Genomic DNA, 24365 nt, shown 5'->3' with positions numbered 1-24365 from the left:
CGCCGCTGGGTCGTGGTTGTGCTCCGGTGTGCGTTGGTATCGGGGTTGAGATCGGTGTGTGGTTTTGACATTTTCAACGATTGGGTTGCTGGATTTCAGGGGTCATGGTGGAGATGGTGGTGGTGGTGGGTCGTATCGGCGTGGGTTCAGTTTGTGATGGCTGGGTCCGATTTGTGATTTGTGGTTGTGGGTTCAATTTGGGTTGGTTTTTTTTTTTTTTTTTTTTTTCCCTGCTGTGGACTGGTGACCGGTGGTGGTGGTGTTGTGGGTGTGGCTGATGGTAGAGGTGGTTGTGATTTGTGGGTTCGATTTGGGTTGGAGTTTTTTTTTTTTTTTTTTTTTTTCTTCGTTGTGGACTGGTGACCAATGGTGGTTGTGGATGGTGCTGTGGAGGTTTTTTTGAGTAGTGGGATATATTATTTTATTGTAATGGTTATATTATTTTATTGTGATGTTTATATTATTTTATTGTGTTGAAAGTTAAAATAGATCCACTGCTGCAGCATGTATGTAAGTAAAATAGATAAAGTGACTTTTTGTGTAGCTAAAAAGCTAAAAATTTAGATCCACTGCTGTGGATGCTCAACTACCCCAAATCGCGAAAACAACCTCTTCAGATGTTCATTTGTGGTGTACGATGATAATCCTACACAGACAAAAGCAAGAATTATCACAGCCCAAATTATAGTGAAATGTAGTGCAAAAATAATCATAGATGATTTCAGAAAATGAGTATCGAGTTTCAATTTAATTTTTTTTTTATTAGAGAGTTTTATTTTATTTTTTTTAATTTTTATAACTAGAGAGTTCCATTTTGATATATCATAAATGATTAAGTTGAATTATATTAAGTAACATTTTATATTCAAAAAAAAAAAAAAACTGTGTACCTTTTCATGTATTAATATATTTATTTTTTTATATAATGATAACAAAATTCGGTTCATTTTTTGCCATCCAAAGACATTCATGATTTTTTTCCATGAATGAACTGGAATATCTAATCATCATTTGCAGCAACCATGAGATCATTATTTCAAGCATGCAATATAATTAATATAAAAAAAAAAAATTAGAACTTGAATTGTAAAGTCACATTGCTTCAAATAGTTTGATACATTGAGTGCTTCATACACAGGTTCACGATCTCTACTAGAGATCATTATTCCTTAAAATACATATTTGTAAATACAAAGATAAAAAACTTTGCCACACTTCGACATCCAAATAAGGAAGCATTCATTCTTAGAATAAATTTGAAACAACAGTAAACTTTAAGCGTAATAACAATTTGGAGGTAGTAGTAGGCACGTGGAGGAAAAGGCAACAGTGGTAGTGGGGGATTAGTTGTCATTATGAGATAATTATTGGTGGTAGTGGTAGAGATAATTTAGGTGGTGGACGAGATTTTGGTGGTGGCGGTGATGCAGAGGGTGGTGGTGGTGGAGATTTTTGTGGTGGAGGGGATGGAGATGGAGGTGGTGGAGGGGATAGTGAGGGAGGTGGTAGCGGTGGTGATGATTTTGGTGGTGGAGGTGATGGAGATTTTGGTGGTGGTGGAGGGGATAGTGAGGGAGGTGGTGGCGGTGGTGATGATTTTGGTGGTGGAGGTGATGAAGATTTTGGTGGTGGAGATTTTGGTGGTGGTGGTGGTGGTGGTGGAGGTGGTGGAGAACAAAAACAAGAACAAAAATCTATCTATACTAACAAAAGAATAACAAATCATTTACCAAAAAAGGTTCTCTACTCAGCCAAAGCAAATGACTCGTGCATTGTTACTATGCGTTTAATATAACATTTTGGTTGTTTATTTGTGACAGAAAATTATATGTTTGGGACTTTAGGATTTGGATGTTGTTCTGTTGTCTAGCTCTATCAAAAGATCAAAAGATCAAAAGATTTAAAATCAACAAACAAATTAAATATAACAAGTTAAAGAAACTATATTAAGAACTCATGTAAATCATGTTAAGCATAGGAGGAGTTCACGAAAAAAACACTCGCCCTACTTAGGATCATGAGTTCGAAGTTTTTAACCGACCTCTCAGTGCCTACAACACAAAGATTAAATTGAAAGAACAAAGATAATAAACACAATAGTTTTGCGTAATCACAACTCAAGAACAAGATTAGTTTCGAAAAAGATTTTGAAAAAAATTAGAAAACAAACTTTTTGCCTTAGAACTAACTAAAAAGAGGTTTCTTGATGATTTAGAAACATGCTAAGGTCCATGTGAGTGTTTAAGAAAATATGATTAGATTTTAGAAAAGTGGATTGGAGGCACAAAAATAACTCTCTCCAGCTAAGGTTTAGATTGGAGACATAAGGTGAGTATTTATATATGTAAACTAGGGTTTTTGAGCCTTTTTGGAGGGTCTTGGACGTTACAAAGAATAAAGTTTTGAGTCCTTAAAATTTAGTTTTTGAGGTTCTAAAATTGAGCATGCGCACATAGAACCCTAAATTCCACTGCACTGCCGACCCAACTTCAATCAGCCATTACATACTCATTTTAAATCCAAATTATACAAAATTTATGTTAAAATTGAAGCTGAAGATGTATTCTTTCCAATGAAATAAAAAATCACTAAATATTATTTGTGTGTCAAAAGTTATAACCAAAATAATGAGTTAATGTCATTTTTCAGCATCGTTTTCAAAGCGATTTGAACACTTTTGAGTTGTGATTACCTCCAAACTATTAAGAACTCTTTAATTACCATTGGTTGAAGTATGTCAAGCTCATCATTGTGGTCGGGGACCAAATATTATTAACAAGTACAAAATGGAACTTCACCATTATAAGTATAATGTAGTTCAACATCTAGACTTCTAAAAATTTGTTAATTATGTTAATTGCTAGTAAAGAGTAAGAGCATCTCCAATAGGCTCTTTAAAGCCAATTATGGAGAGTAAACACACAAAAAAACCCCTCCAACAGCCTCTCCATCTCCAAATTTTTTTTTTTTAGATTTGCTACAGTAGCTATCTTGAACTGGAGAGCATTGTAGCAATTACTGTAGCAACTCCAAACATATTTCACTCTTAAAATAATCACTGGTTGAATAAAATAATAATTCTTTCTCTCTCATCCCTTTTCTCTTTTGTTCTTCACTCTCTCGTGCTTCTCCTTCTCTATCTCAATGGTTACAAACTAAAACATACCACAATCAAACCAGAACCAAAAAAAAAAAAAAAAAACTAATCAAAACAAAGAGAAAATACACTCTTTCATATAAAATAAAACTAATCAAACCAGAATAAATAAATAAAAACATGTAGAACGCCGATCTGACCAATATGGTGATTAAGCTGCATGTTCTTAGAAGTGGGGAGGAGGACGAGTGGTGATGGAGCGAACCAAGCGGCGTGCATGAACACAGATTTAAAAGGCCAACTCTCTCTAATCTTTGTTCTCTGCCAGTGATCTATGTGTGTATTAGAGAGAATTTGTTTGTGTGATATAGAGGGAGAGAAATTTGTGTGTGTGTGTATAAGAGAAAGAGAAAGAAAGAGAAAGGGCGAAGTGGAGATATATTCTGGAGATCAAGAACTAGAAAAATAAAAATTCAAAAAAAGAGAGAAGATAGATATAGGGGTAGGTGTACGTGTGTGGAAGAGAAAAAAATAAAGAAAAAACGTATGGATGAAAAATAAAAACTAAAGAAAGAAAGGAAAAATAATATAAGGAATAAGATATCAAAATTGAGTAACATTACAACGATATTTTCACAATACTTTCATAATAAATTTTAAGTGATAGATTGTTATTAGTTGATATTGGTGAGTAAAAAAATAATTTAAATGGTGAGTTCAAATTAAAACTAGTAACAACTTACCATATAAGATTTTGTTGTGAAAGTATTGCAAAAAAAATGTTAGAAACGCAACATTCTCATTAAAAAAAATATAAAATTGTTAATGTTGTTTGGAATTTGAAAAATATAGATGAATGAAGAAATATTAAAAAAAGAATAAAGAAATAATATTTTAATGGAATAGAGAAAAATATGGAGAGTCTGTTGGAAAGTATATTTAAAAAAGTGAGTAGGTAAAAGGAAAAGTCACTGTTCATTCTCCAAACAGTACAAAAATTTAGATGGACTGTTGGAGATGCTCTAAGGACTATAAAATCAATGACCTACTATTTTGTTTATAAAGTAGTTGTACTTGGAATGTATTTACTCTTCCACTTACTACTGCAATTATTTCAAACAAGCATTTTCAATCATAAATATTATACAACTAAATTTCACAACAAAATGGAAGGTGCGATTCTAGTCTTTCTAGAGGGAATTTTGATTTATGCATTAAAGGAAATTGTTGTGAAATTTAGTACAAAATTAATCATAGATGATTTCAGCATTCAAAAGAGTATCAAGTTCCATTTTGATATATCATAAATGATTGAGTTGAAATGTATTAAGAAAATTTTATATATACTTTTTTTTGTTTATATTTTATTAATACTGAATAAGTGAACTACTTATTTTACTTTCAATGTTATTATATTCCTTATTTTTTTAATGATAAAAAATGTTGTTCATGTTATGGCCTTCCAAATTCAAGTTCATAAACTGGAATATCAAGTCGTCATTTGCAACAACCATAAGATCATTATTTCATACATACTGTTAGGTTCTAAAGTTTAGGACTTTATGTATTTAGAACTCTAATTTGTATTGTTGGCAAACCATGATCAAAACAATGTGTTTAGAAGTGTTTAAAGCTAGCTCAAAGTTGCATGTCAATGTAAAGTTGGAATCGAGTGTAAAGTAGAAAGCACTGTGGCTTTCGGCCTGGCTCGATCGATCGAAGCTTAGGCTCGACCGATCGAAGCTCGGGCAGATCGCATTTCTGCAGAATTTTCCAACTCAGCCCTAGTTGTTTTAAAACGTTTTTAGGGTTTCTTATTTGTCCTAAGTATAAAATGCAAACCCTAGTCACGTTTTAGTGTTGCTCATATTGCGGTTTGTGTAAATCTCTTGTGAGATCTAGAGGAGCTTTCCTTTACACAAACTTAGGGTTTTCAAGGAGGAGATATTTTCTACACCTTGATGATCAATTCAGTTGTTGCCATTAAAGCTTAAAGAATACACAAGTGGGGGTGCTTGTAGCTAGTGGGAATCCAAGAAAGAAGGAGTCCGTGAATTCGGAGCTTGCACGTGGTCGTGTCAGTAAGTTCTACTGGTTGGTAGCATTAGGAAGTCAAGCGGGGGTGCTTGTAAGTCCTTTTGTATGAACTTCGATTCTTTCAAGATAGTGGATTCAAGTTTACCTTGAGGATAGCTAGGTCAAATCCTCCCCAGGTTTTTACCGGTTTGGTTTCCTGGATGATCATATCATGTGTTATTTATTTTCCGCTGTTGTGCATGATTTGATCTTTATTATTGTGATAACCTAGACTTGTTTAATTAGACTAAGTAACAACTTGGCTAATTACCTAGGTTTAATCAATTGTTTAAGGGGTCTAAAAACTGTCACATACAATACAATTAATATAAATTTTTTAGAACTTGGATTATAAACTCACATCGCTTAAAATAGTTTGATACATTGAGTGCTTCATACACAGATTCACCAAAGATCGAAATTAAAATCAATCAATGACAAATGAAATCTACAACTAAATCCAAGAGAGAGTTAAAAACAAAAACCTAAATTTGTACTTGATAAACGCGGAGTGCGGAGTGAAACGATTGGAAGCCGGATCCACATCAACAACATCCCCTGCTATAGGCAACGGCTACAGTGCTCTTCGCATCGAAATCGACGGTGGTTACAGAAGGCTGATCTGAAGCCTCATCGGTTGGTTCTTCCTCTTCTTCTTCTTCAAGGCGATCTGATGGGCGTGACAGCAGTAGTAGTGTCATCGTCTAGGGTTTGTTTAGGGTTTTCTTCTGTAGTAGTAGTAGTAGGGTTGGGGTTGAGTTGGTCTGATGAATCGATGGCCATTGTGTGAGAGAATTGGAGATGGCACCTCTGATCGCTTACTTCTTTCTAATCTAAGGGTCCGTTTGGATACAGCTAAAAGCTGAAAACTGAAAAATATTGTAGCAAAATAATTTTTAAATGTGTGAATAGTACCGTGGGACCTATTTTTAATGAAAAAGTTATTGAAAAGTGAAATTTGTGGGTCTGTGAACAGTGCACGGTGTGCATTGATTAGCTGAAAATTGTTTGACAAGTCAAACTTTGCGGCTACTGTTCATGAATAGTGCATGAACAGAAGCCGTAACAGTAAAATTTGTCCCAAAACGCATGAAAAAAAAAAAAAAAGAACAGAAAAACGCAAACGCAAATGCATTAGCTGGACCCAAACGCACACTAAGTTTTGGATTTTGATTTTTCTTCTACTTCTTTTTCTGGAAAAATCAAAAAGAAAAAAGATCTTTTTAGCGTAACTGGAACCAAAGAGTTTTTTTTTCTTGATCGGAAACTATGGGTTCTGTGTAGTTTTCTCAGATTTTTCTCTCTGCGCCTAATCGACTCCTCTCTCGCTCTCTGTTTATCAGAGTCTCTCTCAGTCTCTTTCAATTTAATGGTGTTTTTGTTTTTAAACCGTGTGCACGGTAAATGGATAAAATTTAAAGCGCTCAAACGGTACAACGTACGCTGTTTTGTAACTTTAAATTGCACACGTGTCAGGATTTTAAGTGGCCATTTTTCCTAACATGGCACCACCTCCTTAAAGGCTTCTGCTATTATATATAGGATTAGATTAAATAACTTTAAAAAACTTAAAATAAATCCCTAAAATTATTATATATATATATATATATATATAACTGAAACCTTTGACTTTTTGTTGACTTCTCCAGAACTTACCACATCATTATATTATTTTTAAAAACAAAATTATTTAACTTTTTTACACCTCATTATAATTTATTTTATTTTTTAATTTCTTCAATTAGATTGAAAAAAAAAAACTTAAAAATACAAACCCAAATTGTATCAATCCACAACAGAGTTCTAAAGAACTATAAATTTCATCCAAAAAAAACACCAACTAACCCTGTATATACATACATTCTCAACTTAAAAGGAGTCCAAGTAAAAATCAAATAATTTAAAAATCTTGAACTCTACGTTAATACTATGTATATATCAAACGTTTTTTTTTTAATTTTTTGGAGGGTGTATAGATACAGCTTTTTGGAATAGATTTACAATGCCATGATACTACTAAATTCTATTAGCTCGCAGTTCTAAGCTTATCTTACTCCTTCGTAATATATTATGTATATAATTTGATTTTAAAGTCTCAACAACAAGCTCTTATCCTAGGGTAAACTTGGCGCTAGGTTCAACCCACCAGTAGATTGGTTCATCTAAATAATTCCATTGTGTTTTAACCGCTAACTTATTGGTTAATTTTTTATTACATTTGAAATTTTCTTGCAAATTTCAACAATTATAGTAATGGATTTTTTTTTTTTTTTGAGGGCAGAACATTTTCTTTTATATTTCTCTATGTGTAGTTGAGGGCAGAACATATTTCTTTTATATTTCTCTATGTGTAGTTACATTTTTTTTTTTTGTTTATATTTTGTTTCAATAATTTGTAGGCACCGAATTTTCTATTTCTTTAGTTTCATCTAAATTTTTGGGTTTATTTTTCGCATTTTCTGAAACTGTCTGGCATATTTCAATGGCATCTTTCTCTTATATTTCTCTTTTGTCATATATTTTTTCTATTGTTTCAATAATTCTAGGTATAGAATCTTCTAATTTTTTAAAATTATTTTTTGGCATTATGGAAGTTTTAACATTTGACTTTTTGTATTTGTTTTAGCAATATTTGAACATGTTTGGCAAATTTCAACAACTATACCATGGGTTATTCTTTTAAAGATAACTAATTTTTCTCTTATATTTCTCTTTTGTGTAGCCATATATATTTTGTTTTGTTTCAACAATTCCTAGGCAATGAATCTTCCAATTCGCTAATATTTTAAGGTTTGACTTCTTCATCAAATTGTAACATAAATTCAAGTCAAATATGAGCAATTTATGCAATGGTATAGTTTTATTATCAATTTAATATTTCATAAAACTATTTTAGTCTACCATACAAACAAATAAGTTTCCGTGCATTGCACGGGTTAACGGTTAGTTATTATTATTTTGTTTCTACAAGTTATTATGTAATGGCATGAACCGGGTAATTGTTTTGCCCACAAAACAAAATTTTTCTTCAGAAACAAACGCAAATAAAAGAGTCAGATCAACAACAAAAAAAATTCCATATCAACTCCTTCATCAGCATGAAACCCAACCAAAAGCTAAAAGAATAGCCACAAGAGTGAAATGAACCGCCACAACCCACAAGAATAAATCCCCACGGTGCCGATCTATGGAGAGAGAGAGAGAACGGTTTAGTTTAAAGAGCTTAGTACATGATTTCAATAATAGGCAATAAAGCACCGAAGAACAGGGCAGAAACATGCCTTAGAGTAAAGTCCTGCCGAACCAGATCTTATGGCATAACAAAAACTGTTTACTGTATTCTAACAAGTGATTCTGCACTAATATGTATTTGCAATGAAAATTACGTAATCATAAAAAAATTAAAATTTCTCTATACACTTCGTTCACAAAAGCAGTCTTCAGATATCATAGGATCTATGTTTTGAAATTAAAGACCAAATCACATGATAAGAAAAAACATACCATTATCCATCTGACTTGTAAATTCCCTGCTCTAATTCTAACAGGAGAGTTAAAATCTATGTAAACATTAAGATCGAAAGAGACATATGTTGAGTTGCATGTTTGGACCTCATGATTAGAACTATTCCCCTACAAATTTGCTATAAGTTTTTTCTCTCATAAGTCCATCATCCAGGTGTAGCAAGAAAACTGTCTTCTCTTAAGTCACCCTCTTTTACCAACCTTGAATCATCAATTGAAGTAAAAGCTATATCAGATAGACCTTTATGACTGTCAGACACATGAGCAGTGACAGTATGTCTTGTTCTTAATACCTGCATCAACAAAGGGCAATGAATAAACATCTTCATCATATATTTTGAAAATTAGGATGTTCTATAATGAAACTCAAGTAAAGAAGGAAGAAAGGTGACATAATTTTTTTTTTTTTTTTTTTAAGGGAGCCATCAAATACTTGCAAAGAACCAGACTACCAAAGGTTTAAGCCAACCTAAAATTGCAAGTCGAATTGAGTCCCCTATGTTGTCTTCAAAAAAAAAATTACAATTATGCATGTAGCGTGGAGTGTGGGGTATATGTTACCTTCGAACAAAAAAAGGGTTGGATAATTTACACACCATAAGTAATCAGCTTATTAAGTAATCTACAATGGATAAGGTTTCAATGATAGTGCTATGGGAAAATAGAGCACACAAGAAATTAAATGCCTATTGAAGTTAGTTAGAATTTATGATTCTGGAGAGAGTTTTGTGGTAAAAACACATAAGATAGAAGATAATAAGAGAAGACTTACTTCAACTGATTCAGAAGAGACATATCCAATGCCAAAATAAGAACTTCATTACGTTTCATGGATGTACAAGCAACCTGAAGATGTGAACAAATTAGATATATATTAAAGTTAAAATTCCATGAGGAAATTAAGACATACAAACAATTACAAGACAGTTAATCAACCCAAACAGCAGATGCATTTTACAAAATGATTGATATTTTCAAACTATAAGCATCATAGAAAGCATATATTCCTTTCAATTCCAAGTAAGAAATATCATTCATGGCACTAAGGAAATGATAAGCCCAACACTCATAACTAATTATTCACTACAAACAGCACATAATAATTGTTGGCTAAGCATGAAAGTAGAAGTTTAGATTCTATTTTCATTTCTCAAAAGAGAATACATTCTATGCGGAGGTGGCGTAAAGCAGCTATTTTACGCCACCAATAATAAGTGTCACGTCAGCCAATAACTTTAAACTTAATATGCCTTATTACACACAATTATAACCCACGTAATATCCCAAAATTTTTCCCAAACTCAAGCGCATATTCTCTCTGATCCCTCACATCCCCGTTTCTTTCTCCCTTTCAACAAAACTCAGTGTCGATCTGCCATCACCCACACCACCTCCGATCTGCCATCACCCAATGATGATGCTTCAACAACCGGGTCCAGAAAAGCAAGAAGCACGACAACGGAGTGCGAGAGCGTGAGGTGAGCGTGTTTTTCCAGAAAAGCTCTCATGTTTACTCTGAAGTTCTGCTCGTCCTTGGTTTTGGTGGTGGTAGTGGTGGGGAAGGTATGGAAGTCGTAGAGATAGGCAAAGATCCTCCTCTTCATCGGCCTCTCGTTCACTACCATTGTCACCAACTTACTAGATCTGCCACCAACAAGAAGAAGAAGAAGAAGAAGAGGAGAGATTTGGGACTTTGTTTCTTCTTGTTTTTTGCTAAAATTTGGAGGTTCGTTTCACTTTGCATTGGGGTGGGCGCTATATTTTTATTTTTGGCCAAAACCCTTTAGGTCTTGTTTTGTTTCAGTTTTGATCCTTTTGATAACTGGGTTTTATTATGGACTGTAAAGCTTTGATCATTTTTCTTGGGTTTGAAAATTGGGGTTGGGTATGGCCGAATGTGCTGTTATTTTGTTGGATTTGCTGGGTTTTTTGTTGGTTGGGTTGTTGGGGTTTTTGTTGCTAGATGCACTGAATGATTGGGGGTTTTGTTGATTGGGTTTGTTGGCTCAATCCAGAATCTATATTGCCAAAACAAGAAGGAAACGTGAGATCTGTGCTTGGCCTTCCACAGCTCACAAATGATATGTCAGAATCTGGAATGTAGAGCTCAAATGCTTTGGTCAAAGAAGCTTTGGCAGATCGGCGCTGGGTTTTGATGAGAGGGATCAAAGAGAAGAAAGTGCTTGAGTTTGGGAAAAATTTTGGGATATTATGAGGGTTATAATTGTGTGTAATAAGGCGAATTAAGTTTAAAGTTATTGGCTGATGTGGCACTTTATTATTGGTGGCGTAAAATAGCTGCTTTATGCCACCTCCGGACAGAATGTATTCTCTTCTCAAAATATTGAACATAAAAAGGCCTTGAGCATTGATGAATGACAAGGGAACTAAGAATGAGAAAGGAAGAGAATAACCTAAATTGATGACGAAGATTTGAGTCATTTGACCACTAAAAAACTAAAATTGATATAGTAGAAGCGTAACCACGACACAACAGTGTTACAAACCTGATCCTTACAAGATAGAATATGAAAAGAAATTTTAGCATCTTGGGAAAATGGAAATGGCAATTACAAAATTAGTAATAGCCTCTGAAATTCCAATCACTTAATGTTAAATGCATGCTGGCCTAATTGGTTTCGGATCCTCTCCATTTCTCTTTGAAATGGAGAGTGTCCAGTTAAGGGCTAAGATTTAATTAAAATCAATCTATGGTTTGAAATATGCCACGTCATTTAAAAGACGCTAACCTAACATTTCACGGAGAGCCATGGGCAAACAAACGTTAGTTTCACTATGTTCTGTCTTTTGACTCTTGGCTCTCTCACTCATCTCAGTTTCTTTCTCACTCTCAACAAAGTCCAGCCATGGCCGACCTCTCCTTGCACGCACATCACCTCCATTGACAAATCTTATGACCGGAATCACCCCGAATATCTAGGTTTTCTTCTCTAACTCTCTATCCCTCTCCTCTCCGTTTCTCTCTCCCTCCCATCAAACCCAGCGATGGTCATTGGTCATGCTTCTCCAGTTCTCCATACCCACACACAGTTGTGCATCAACTGTATTTCAGCCATTCACCTCTCTCTCTCTCTCTCTCTCTCTCTCTTAGGTTTCTCTCTCTCATCGAACCTAATCGAATCAAGGGGGGAAGGGAGGAGGGGTGTTTGTTTCTCGAGAATCCGAGAAAGATTTTGAATCGGTTTTTGGTAAATCCCCTTTATTAACAATTCTCTGATTTTTTTTTTACCCTTTTCCAGGCTCCGATTATACTCGGATTTGCGAACTTTGTTGTTCTGCTTGTTATTGTTGTGTTGTGTATTTGGGTGGTGGTGGTGGTTTGTACGGATCGGCTTCAGGAAGCTTGTGATGTAGTAGTTTAATTCAAATTTTGGAACTTTTTGCTAATTAGGGTTTTGGGCTTTGGCTATTTTTGAAAATTTGTTATTGTTGTGATGTAGTGTTTTGTTGGAAATGGTAATTTGGGGGGTTTGAGCTGTGAGAAAAAAAAAAGGCGTTTTGGATATGGGTTTGACTGCTTTGTATGAACTCAAATGATAGTGAATTCATTTGCTTAATGCTTGTTGTAGTTTATGCTTTTGTTGTTTTTACTTTACAGTTAAAATTTTGAAATTGTTGTGAAATATTGATTAATAGCAGAAATCTTTGTGATTGAGTAATGCAGCTGAGTTTAACTCGCTGCTACTTCTGTTTCTAAAGGAAGTTTTTAGTTTATAATTATCTAGAGGGAGTCTATGTATGCTACTTGTATATACTTATCCAAAAAAAAAAAGTATGATGCTTGTATATAAACGGTTTACTAATACAGTTTGTATCACTTGATTCACTTGTCAAATAATAAGGCTTACAGGTATCATCTCTTGTCATGGTTTCGTTTTGTGTTTGCAGGAATTGATTATTTGAGGAATCCTCTTGGTATTGATCAGATCCATCTTGTTGCATGACTGCCTATTTGCAGTTGAACTCTACTCTCTACCAATTGAGCCAAATATCTGTGAAATTAGTCTTAAGTGGATTGTATAGGATGGTGCACATAGTCAAGCCATTTTTCTAGCTTAGGATATTGTTTTTCTAATTTAGAATCATGTTTTGTAATCTTTGACACAAGTTGTGAACAAATGCTCTAATGGTTGTTTATATACCAATTGGTTTGGTAATGGTGTACTAGTGTTTCGAGTATACTTTGTACATTTGAATATATGGAATTAAGATACATTTTACGTTCATAGCTTGTTTTGAAGCACAAGATGACCATAAAAAGAAAAATCCTCCAAATCCGATTTATGAATGGAAACAACAGAAGTTACTACCAGAAACCTTGCTTGTTAAATACATAAGATAAGTACCTCTTATCACTTATACAAGAGTTGCAAAAGAAATTCAACATGAAACCATTCAAGGTTCACGTTTTCAACAAAGAGAGCAATCTTCAAATCAAATACGTATAATGATTCCTGCTAAGTTACAAATACTTGCTCATTTGATCATTTAAGAGGGAAAAAGAGAGAAAACATGTATTTGTACGTTAATTCTTGTAGTGGACGATTTTTTCCAACATCATATTATATTGAAAGATTACATATTCAAGTCTTACCACTACCATGATTAATATGGATTTCAGCAGTATGTTAAGCACGAGATGATTGAAGAGCAATGTGCCGGGTTGAGTGGTGAACTTTGTCACCTTGTGATTTTAGTTTGAAGTTTGAACAAATTGAAACAGGATTATGCTTCATAGCTTAATAAGAATTTTGAACATTGAAGTTTGTCACATTGTATCAGGGGTAAGTTACATAAGCTATGAAATAAAATCAACGACATTATCTGTTTGATTAAATATCAAATTTTTTGCTAACAAACTCATTCAAATTTTACACTAGTACAAAGGAAATATTGAATTTAAGAATCTTCATTGAAAATCTACCTAGGCAGTGAGTGATCCAAAAATGAACAAAAGTTTATTAAAATGAACATATTGATCACAAGACCATGAATCCATGATAACAAGAGTTCTATTGAAACCATAACAACATGATTGTTGACAATAAACAACTTTCACCACTATAATACATGATTCTCATAGAAAATTGGGCAAGAAAAAGAAGAAGAAAATCTTGCATCCTTGAAGATCTACTTTTTGAGAAGATTTTGCAGATTTGGACAATTTCTGATGGCTAGACTCCCCAACAATTATACCAAAATGATGCCCTATAGAAAGGAGAAAATAAGAAAGAAGGCATGTTAGATACAAAAAATATCAATATGCCTCACAGCATATCAATATGTTAGAATTAGGAATTCAGGATCCCATCTATCATCTCCACCATCTTGATCTTCATCATCCTTGTTGAAACTAAAAAAAAATGTGTGCCACAAAAAGTGTTATAGGTACATACACCTACACAATGTGCACTAAATAATATGATGAGACCAAAAAGTATTATATATATATATATTTTTATATATATATATATATATATGCATGCATTTAAGAAAAAAAAAGGAGTCCACGTGAGGCTTAAAAAGCCACCTAACCTGCCAATACCTATAAGAAAGGATTGAAAAGAGAAAAATAAGGAGCTAAAGGAAAGCTAGTCTGCCATTATCCAATAAAAAAGGGATAAGGGCTGAAAAGGAGGCCACGACAGGAGCAAAGATTGAATTAAACAAAATAAAAAAGAGATCACGTGAACTGCCTAGTACCTATGAAAAGAAAATTCTGGAAACAAAACAAACCAAAAGGCTGAAAAGTGAGTGATGGCATGAGCACGTAAAAAAGATAATGGTCCGTGAAATTGCCCATTAACCAGTCAGTTGAGTAACAAAAAAAGAGGGAACAGTTTCTCAAACTTCTCTATAAATAAAGAGCCTTCAGCAAGCAAAAAAAGAGGAGAGAAAGAAAAGAGGAGAAAAAAGAAAAGAAAGCAGAGACACAAAAAGAGAGCAAGTGCACACACACACGGCAAAGACATAGAGAGAAGACAAAAAAAGAGAGGCACAGACAGAGAGAGCAACATCAAGCAGAGGAGAAATACGCAGCATAGGTTCGTATATGGGATTTTACATCAGTCCCTTTCTTCTCGAAATCTCTTTCTCCCTCATTCTCAAACTTGAATTTTTGCTTGGTAATGCAAATAGGATCGGGTTTCATGGAGAGTTCCTAACTCTATACATGAAGCTTTAAATATGAGTCCTTGACTCATAACTCCTATTTGTACATTACCAAATAAAAATTCTCTCATTACCAAAATCTTTCTCTCAACCTTCTTCAAATAATTTTTGTTTGGGAAAACAAATAGGGTTGGGTTTCATGAGGAGTTCTTGACTTCATACATGAAGCTTTATACAAGAGTCCCTGACTCTTAAATCCTATTTGAAAACTACCAAATAAAATTTCTCTCAATTTGTGTTGTAATGTCTTTTCTCTTAAAATTGGAGTCATTGACTCTATCTCATTATTTGAGTCCTTGACTCTACCTTAAAATTGGAGTCCTTGACTCTACCCCAAAATTGGAGTCCTTGACTCTACCCCAAATCGGAGTCCTTGGCTCTACCCCATTATTGGAGTCCTTGGCTCTACCCCATTATTGGAGTCCTTGACTCTACCCCAAATTGGAGTTCTTGACTCTATCCCACAATTGGAGTCCCTGACTCTACCATATAATTGGAGTACTTGACTCTACCATTTTAATGAAGTTCTTGACTCCATCATCAAATTAATGGAGGCATTAACTCTACCAAATTAATTGTGACTAATTCTTTATGATTATTAATTCTTTAAACAAGATCAAAGTTAGTAATTCTTAAAGGAAATTTTCTAATTCTCAATGTTCATAAAAAATAATTATTGCTTCAAAGGAATATTCTTTCCATTAATTAAATTTGGAAACTTCGATCAAAATATTATCCTTGAATCAATTTCCATAAAATCATGGTCATTGACTTATCCTTGAGATTAAAACCAATTATCTCACCCAATGCTTAGTTAAAAGCCAAAGTATTGACTTAAAGATCCATCATTTAAAATGGGAACAAAACCATATTCAAAACTTTGAAGCTAAAACCTCAAATTAAGAACTACGAAGTGGCTTGATCCTCGCCAAGGGTACGTAGGCAACCTAAATAAATTATTTGGTGCAGCCACAAATAAATAAAGACATATGTCCTCTTGAACACACAAATAAATAAAGATGACATGATTGGAATCAAAAGGTCTTCCCTTGAAACAAGGGATTGTAATTAAGAGATACATTATCTTGAATGGGTACAACTCACATCAATAAAACCCATATGCCGAAAGGCCTATGGGTGAAATTATATTTGATGAATTTGACTAATTTGACAATATTTGTTAAACAGAATTTGACGACGTTTGTTAAAACATAAGATGATAACGTTCGTTAAACATAAATTAACAATTATTGTTAAACATTGGTTAACAATTTTCGTCAACAATCCTGAAGACAAAATTTTTTTTAATCTTTAACTTAGACAAATTCCACCTATATATTGGAATGTGGGCAATGACATCAGAGTATTATAAGAAATCTAATACCAGATCAAAATAATTGCGACAAAAAGAATGGCAAAAAACATGAGATCGGGAAGGAAAATGGGGTTTGAAACAAGACTGCATAGTGCTAACTCACACCCAAAAGAGCAAATGAATAACAGTTAGATGTTCTGCTTTACTTTTCTAGAAACTCACACTAATCTAGTGTGCACATGCATAACACTAACATTCCACATATTTGCATACTCTTTACTTCTCCTAAGCTTGGATTAGCCAAGTATGACTATAGCAGGCTTTAATATAGCAGCATCCAATGCACGTGATTGTTTGAAATTTAAAAAGAAAAAACAAAAAAGAAAAAAGAAGAAGAAAGAATTAACATCCAAATTCCTTCCCATTGCATGCTAAGCCATAAAATGAGAGTGGCACAAAGTAAGCACTCTAAGCAACAAACAAAAAGGAACAAAAATATTTTGAAATGAGTAGCCATAATGAAGTGCATTCTAGATGGGTCAAGTCAATCAAATAGTGTTTTGGTTCCTACCATGAGGATATTTTGGGACTTCCATATCTTTTATGTATATTTGTGCTAACAAATAAGAATTTCTCAATTATGCAGCAAAATTTCCTGCACCAAACATTAAACACAAGTTTCAAAGCACTCTGTACCAGTTTCCACACACATATTTTCAACTAATTTCTACTCCTTTCCTCATTAACACCAAAGCCTTCAGATTAAGCTAAATGTATCACTCCACAAATAATAAATTGCAAATCCAACATCCACAGTTTAGAATCATAATACATCATCATAAAAGACAGAAAACTTGAATAATTACACTTATTCTAATCTAACATCCACAATGGTAGAATACTCAGTTGGAAGAACATAGAGAGTTACATAATTATTAATTCTGAGATTTAAGCTCTATAAAGTGGTTTTCATTTTTCATTCCTTCCTTTTTTTTTAATCACTATTTCAGAGAGAGAGAGAGAGAGAGAGAGAGAAACTAAGATTTATTTATTTATTTTTAAGAATGTCGCATAAATGAACAAGGATTTATCAGTTTAGTGCTCATAATAGAACTTACTGGAAAATGTTAGGCAGAGAAAAACGAGGACAACATATACCATGGAAATATAATGATAATAAGAGATGCAAAAACAAACCTCGAGAAGCTGTGTATCAGGTGGGCACTCTTGGAACTGGGCACTTAGTGTAGCTTACATATTATTGGCTTAAACAATGACTGGTAGCTCTCATCATCAATACCATCATCTAGCGATAACCATGAAAACTCATTTCAAATTGCAATTATCATCCTGATGGCTACCAAACTTACGTTAAGCATTCAAATCAGTCATGTTTTCCCCAAGATAGTTTGCATAGATTTTATATTTTGAAACTTCAAAGTTTAACAAAATTTTATATACAGTTTATTCAACATATTATTATTATATAAATATATAACTTAAATGAAAAAAAGATTTTACGATTTTTTCAATAAACTGAAATCAGAACTTACTCTTAGTTAATGCCAAAGCCTAGAGACCCATAAACCCCAAATTTCAAATTCAAGCAAAATCATCAAGCTTTACACTCAACAAGAAAACACAGTCATCAAACTGATCAAAACTAAAACAAAATGAGATCCAAGGGTAAAAAGAGAGGGAAACCAAGATGAGAGAAGCTCATATACACCTACTACAGTTACCACAGATTTATAGCAAGGAAAGGAAAAAAAATTCAATCAAAGTAAGGGATAATCTTTAGTGCTTTAAATGAAACATAAGGATGCTATTGACAAAGAAAACAAGAAAAGAAAGAACAAAACCATATATCAGATATCAAATTTTGAACTACTCAGATTTTTTTTTTCTTTTTGGGTGGGGTTTAGAAAGCTCATATCAAAACTTCCTTACTAGATATTCGGGGTGATTCCGGTCATAAGATCTGTCAATGGGGGTGATGTGCGTGCAAGGAGAGGTCGGCCATGGCTGGACTTTGTTGAGAGTGAGAAAGAAACTGAGATGAGTGAGAGAGCCAAGAGTCAAAAGAAAGAACACAGTGAAACTAACATTTGTTTGCCCATGGCTCTCCGTGAAATGATAGGTTAGTGTCTTTTAAATGACGTGGCATATTTCAGACCATAGATTGATTTTAATTAAATCTCAGCCCTTAACTGGACATTCTCCATTTCTAATGAAATGGAGAGGATCTGGATCCGGCCTAAAACTTATTTAATTAAGGTAATGGAAACTGAAAAAAAGTCTAAAGACAAGGACAATTGTGATAAGTGTGTACTTATGAAGCCAAACTTAATGCATCAACTAGGACACAGGTACCAACTCACAGACACACATAAAAAGAGGTGGTGGGAGGATATTAAACAAATGACAGAAAAGAAACAAATGGCAGTCTCCAATTAATTGGAAAAAGGATCCACAGAGATAAACCCCAAATTAATAGTGACTGAGGTGTAGTTGAGTTGAGCTGTAGTGTCGCGTACAGTTGAAGGTTAGAAATATAATAATCTAAGAAAAAGTAGGAAGAGAAAAAGTTATGGAGTCCTTATTAAGGTCTCTTCTCAATAAGGTAACTAATTAGCCTACTTCACAAAGAGTAAAAGAGATCAACATTGCATTTATAGTAGACTTAAAATATAAGATTATTCAAATCATAGAGCTAACAAGCATCCATTAAAAGATTTAGCGACTCATTGAATAGAAATTCCTAAATGATATATATTTATGATATACAATTTCAAAAGTCGGGTTGATAGCAGGGAGGCATTGTGAAAATTTCAATCATTGGTACAAACATGTGATGTATTCATATACTACAGTGAAATTTCCATCAATAAGCATATCACTAGCGCAAAGGTTGAAATGTGAACTCCAATGCCACAAGCTTTTAGCGTTAATGCAAGCACAGCGACATTCTAGAGCAAGATATCTGGCTCTGGAATGTAGCATCCATAATGTACATACATACATATATATATATATATATATATATATAACTCCTAAATGTATATCAGTGAAAAGAAGCGCAGTTGAATCCATACCTCATCTTGGTTAGCACAATTCCAGCGGACACCATCAAGTTGTTTATGTAAACAGAGTTGTATACCAGGGATTTTTGTTACAAAGTAAAAAAGAAATAATTAATATAACGAAAGATTATGTTTGTTCTTAAAGTACACCACAAAGAGATAGTAACCAAAATTTATATGAGTTATGATATGTCAAAATAAATAAATAATACCTTCGGGGATAGAAAGACTGCCGTTGCTATAAGAAACTAAAGACATGAAGAAAAAACTTTCCAAGATTTTGTGGACGCATGGACTAAGTCAAAATTATTGGGTTATAACTATAGAATTCAAATCAGATGGCAGATTGAAATTCCATAACACTAGAGAGAGGAACGACAGGTCATAGTGCAAAAGTTTAATGTACTAAGCAATGCAACTGCTACAAGTTTTAAAATCACTCAATAATTAGCAACGTGTGACCATTTTTAAGAAAAGTAAAGTTAACATCCTCTATTATCCAACCTTTTTCCAAGAAAAAAAAAAAGCCATTTTAAAGAAATTAAATAAAGATAGAATTTTGAAAACAAAAAATTGAAGAAGATGCGTTGAGAGTGGTTGTAACTTGGAATAGGATTAGGGATTTCGGTTTTGGGTTGTACTGGAGCGAGCGAATGAGTTTTGGAATTTGGGAAAAGAGTAAAGGAAAGACACGATCATTGAAAATGGGACTTTTTTTTTATCAATTTTTTTTTTTAAAATTATGTTAATGGCTGTTAAAGGAGTAGAAAATCAATAATGGCCTACTAAATTTTTATGGAGTGGTTATAGTTATATTTAATCTTCCACTTTCTACTTCAAATGATATTTTTTAATCATATGTTATCAAAATTAGATTTTGCAACAAAATGTGGGTTCTAGTTAGTTTAACTGGCAAAGTCTTTAATGGTTAAATAAGAGATTTGTGGTTCAATCACTGCCTATACCAAAAACTGATTGGTGTCTTGGTCTGATAATAATACACTATCGTTAGGAGCAGACGCCATAGGTTGAATCTTTCTATAAAAAAAAAAAGAAGATTTCGCAACAAAATAGAAGGTGATCAATATTCTAGCAAACACATTAATTTATTTATACATTAAAAGGAAAATTATAGTGAAATGTATTGCAAAAATAATCATAGATCATTTCAAAAAATGAGTATCAAGTTTCAATTTTTTTATTAGTGTTCCATTTTTTATTTTATATTTTTATAACTAGAGAGTTCCATTTTGATATATCATAAAAGATTAAGTTGAATTATAATAAGTAACATTTTATATGCAAAAAAAATGTGTACCTTTTCATGCAGTAATATATTTATTTATTTTATATAATGATAACAAAATTCGGTTCATTTTTTTCCATCCAAAGACATTCATGATTTTTTTTCCATGAATGAACTGGAATATCTAATCATCATTTGCAGCAAACATGAGATCATTATTTCATGCATGCAATATAATTAATTAAAAAAAAAAAAAAAGTAGAACTTGAATGGTAAAGTCACATTGCTTCAAATAGTTTGAAACATTGAGTGCTTCATACACAAATTCACGATCTCTACTAGAGATCATTATTCATTAAAATACATATTTGTAAATACAAAGATAACAAACTTTGCCACACTTCGACATCCAAATAAGGAAGCATTTATTCTTATAAGATAATTACTGGTGGTAGTGGTAGAGATAATTTAGTGGGGGATTAGTTGTCAGTATGAGATAATTATTGGTGGTAGTGGTAGAGATAATTTAGGTGGTGGAGGGCGGTGGTGATGATTTTGGTGGTGGTGGTGGATATTTTGGTGGTGGTGGTGGTGGTGGAGGTGATGGAGATTTTGGTGGTGGTGGTGGTGGAGATTTTGGTGGTGAAGGTGATGGAGATGGTGGTGGTGGTGATGATTTTGGTGGTGGAGGTGATGGAGATGGTGGCGGTGGTGATGATTTTGGTGGTGGAGGTGATGGAGATGATTTTGGTGGTGGAGGTGATGCAGATGGTGGTGGTGGAGATTTTGGTGGTGGTGATGATTTTGGTGGTGGAGGTGATGGAGATGGTGGTGGAGATTTTGGTGGTGGAGGTGATGGAGATGGAGGTGGTGGAGATGATTTTGGTGGTGGAGGTGATGGAGCTGGGTGGATGTGGGTCGAGATTTTGTGGTGGAGGTGATGGGAGATGGTGGTGGTGGTGATGATTTTGGGTGGCTGGGAGGTGAATGGAGAATGGTAGCGTGGGATGATTTTGGTGGTGGAGGGTGATGGAGATTTTGGTGGTTGGTGGTGGTGATGATTTTGGTGGTGGAGGTGATGGAGATTTTGGTGGTGGTGGAGGGGATAGTGAGGGAGGTGGTGGTGGTGGAGGGGATAGTGAGGGAGGTGGTGGCGGTGGTGATGATTTTGGTGGTGGAGGTGATGAAGATTTTGGTGGTGGTGGTGGTGGAGATTTGTGGTGGCGGAGGTGGTGGAGGGGAATAGTGAGGGAGTTGGCGGCGGGGTGATGAATTGTGGGTGGTGGTGGTGGTGGTGTGGAGATTTTGGGGTTGTGGCGGTGATGGAGTGGTGAGTGGTGGTGGCTGGTGGTGGAGATTTTGGTGGTGGAGGGTGATGGAGATCGGAGGTGGTTGGAGGGGGATACGTTGAGCAGGAGTTGGTGGGCGGTGGAGATTTTGGTGGTGGAGGTGATGGAGATGGTGGCGGTGGTGATGATTTTGGTGGTGGAGGAGATGGAGATGGTTGTAGTGGTGGTGGAGGGGATAGCGAGGGAGTTGGTGGCGGTGGTGATGATTTTGGTGGTGGAAGTGACGGAGATTTTGGTGCTGGTGGTGGTGGATATTTTGGTGGTGTTGGAGATTTGGTAACACTCACCTGATGATTTTGGTGTGGAGGTGATGGTGGTGGTGGTGGTGATGATTTTGGTGTGAGTGGAGGGGATTTTGGAGGTTGGTGGTGGTGGAGGGGGTGATGCAATGGTGATGATTTTGGTTGGTGATGATTTTGGTGGTGGAGGAGATGGAGATGGTTGTGGTGGTGGTGGTGGAGGGGATAGTGAGGGAGTTGGTGGCGGTGGTGATGATTTTGGTGGTGGAGGTGATGGAGATTTTGGTGTTGATGGTGGTGGATATTTTGGTGGTGGTGGTGGTGGCGGAGATTTTGGTTGCGGTTGTTGTGGAGATTTTAGCGGTGGAGGTGAAGGAGATGGTGGTGGTGGAGATTTTAGCAGTGGAAGTGGTGGAAATTTTGGCAATGGAGGTAGTGGAAATTTTGGCAGTGGAGGTAGTGGAAATTTTAGTGGTGGTAGTGTCTTAAAAACTTCAGGCGGAGGTGATGTGTGATACCTTGGGGGGTGGGGTTCTTGGTCGTGAGATGATGGTGATGTGTGATAGCTTGGGGGTTGGGGTTCTTGGTCGTGAGATGGAGGTGGCAAATGATTGTGGGGCTGGTGGTCTTCATGTTGGGCCAATGGTTGCAAACCAAAGAAGTAAAGCTTATCAGCTACCACATTAGTGGCTATGAGGCAAAACACTATAGCACAAATCACCTGAGGCCAATGCCTCAAGCATCCAAGAGTACCCATTTCCAACAATTCAACTCTAATTACTAAAAAATTACTCTTTAAGCTTGCATTGTAACGAAGGGAGCTAGTCTTTTATATTCTGAAACCCTTACAATGATATCTTTATTTTAAACCTTTAAAATAGGTTGTATTAATGCTTTAAATTCTATTAAAAATCTCTTACTAATTTTGTACCTTCCTATGTATCATAGTTAGGTAGTTAAATTTATACAAAAGTTTATAGGGAGAAAATGGGCATTTTCCCCTTTCGCCAAAAAATTTCAGTAGAATGCCCCATATCTAAAACTATTTATGGAAATGCCCCTGTTTTGAATCTCAATTTTCTAAAAACCAAGTTTCAATTTAAAATTCGATTTTTGGACAATCAAGTTATAGCAAACTGAAAATTAAAAAAAAAAAAAAATATATATATATATATATATATATATATATTTGGAACTCAAGTTCCTTGAAAAAATTCAAGTGGAACTCGAGTTCCATGAACCCGAGTACTTTACATCAAATTCGAGTTTCAAAAATAAAAATTCTAAGTCCACGTTCGGTATAACTCGATGTTCCAAAATTCGAGTTTTACATTTGAAACTAGATTTTTAGAAAATCGAGTTTCAAAACAGGGACATTTCCCTAATTAGTTTCTGACATGGGGCATTTTGTTGGAAATTTTGTGAGAAAGGGGTAAAAGCCCATTTTGGCCAAGGTTATAGACATTCCGCATTAGGCATATCCCTTTTACAATGTTATGGGGTGTCCCCTTAGTTATGTTTGTATCACATACAACAAGTCATTATGCAATTGTTTGAAATTTTTTGTTACAAGCTCTGTTGTGCCACTTTTACAAGATGAAAGCTATCCACCAAGTCATGATTGCATCACATACATTACATGGCATCACACAAGGTATCCATCTATGCAAGGTTATGATATTGTAGCTCGTAAGCACCGCCGTTCCCTTTTTTGAAGGTTACCCATTTCACTAGTTCATGGAGTTAGGTAGAACATTAAGTACAATTGCATCATATCTAGTACATTACACAATATATCCATATACCATTTACAGAAGGGTGTCAAATTCTCTTGTAGACATGTAGCATTTATTGTGCCCTTTTTACAAGGTCATGGGGTGTGCAACTTTAACAAGGTCATGGGGTGTTACATTAATTATGATTTCATTGCAATACAATACATCACGCAATCTACCTATATTAGAGCACTCATAACAATGAAGTTAAATGGCTATATAGCTATTTTAGCTTCACCAAAATACAAAAATGGCTCTACAGCAGTAGAGGTATAGCTAAAAATTTTAGCTTCAAAGCTACTGTATGCAGGTATTTTGAGCTGCATACTGTACCTTGAAGCTAAAAAAATAAAAAAAAAATTATTACACTTCTCTCTCTTCTCTCATTAAACAAACATTTCCTATTTTCTTTCTCTCTCTCTCTTTCTCTCCAGCTTTTCTTCTTTCTTCTTTCTTCCTAAATTTTTT

General features: G+C 34.6%; 2 long non-coding RNA genes and 1 pseudogene across 2 annotated transcripts; 1 reads left to right on the top strand and 2 right to left on the bottom strand.

Moving 5' to 3' along the window:
• The window catches only part of LOC115994228, a 90062-nt pseudogene extending 67110 nt beyond the window's left edge, over nt 1–22952 (bottom strand).
• LOC115976067 lies at nt 11478–12876 on the top strand. The gene is made up of 2 exons (XR_004088252.1): nt 11478–11907; nt 12608–12876. It is a non-coding gene; the product is annotated as an uncharacterized LOC115976067 (long non-coding RNA).
• On the bottom strand, nt 13613–18426 carry LOC115976053. Its single transcript, XR_004088245.1, has 3 exons — nt 18156–18426; nt 17403–17511; nt 13613–13927 (listed from the first exon to the last, which is right to left on the bottom strand). It is a non-coding gene; the product is annotated as an uncharacterized LOC115976053 (long non-coding RNA).
• Nucleotides 22953–24365: the final 1413 nt, after the last annotated feature.

The sequence above is a fragment of the Quercus lobata genome, chromosome 1 (genome assembly GCF_001633185.2).
Source record: "Quercus lobata isolate SW786 chromosome 1, ValleyOak3.0 Primary Assembly, whole genome shotgun sequence".
Classification (NCBI taxonomy): Eukaryota; Viridiplantae; Streptophyta; class Magnoliopsida; order Fagales; family Fagaceae; genus Quercus; species Quercus lobata.
Note: the sequence above shows the minus strand (reverse complement) of the source record. Positions and strands in the feature narration are given on the sequence as shown.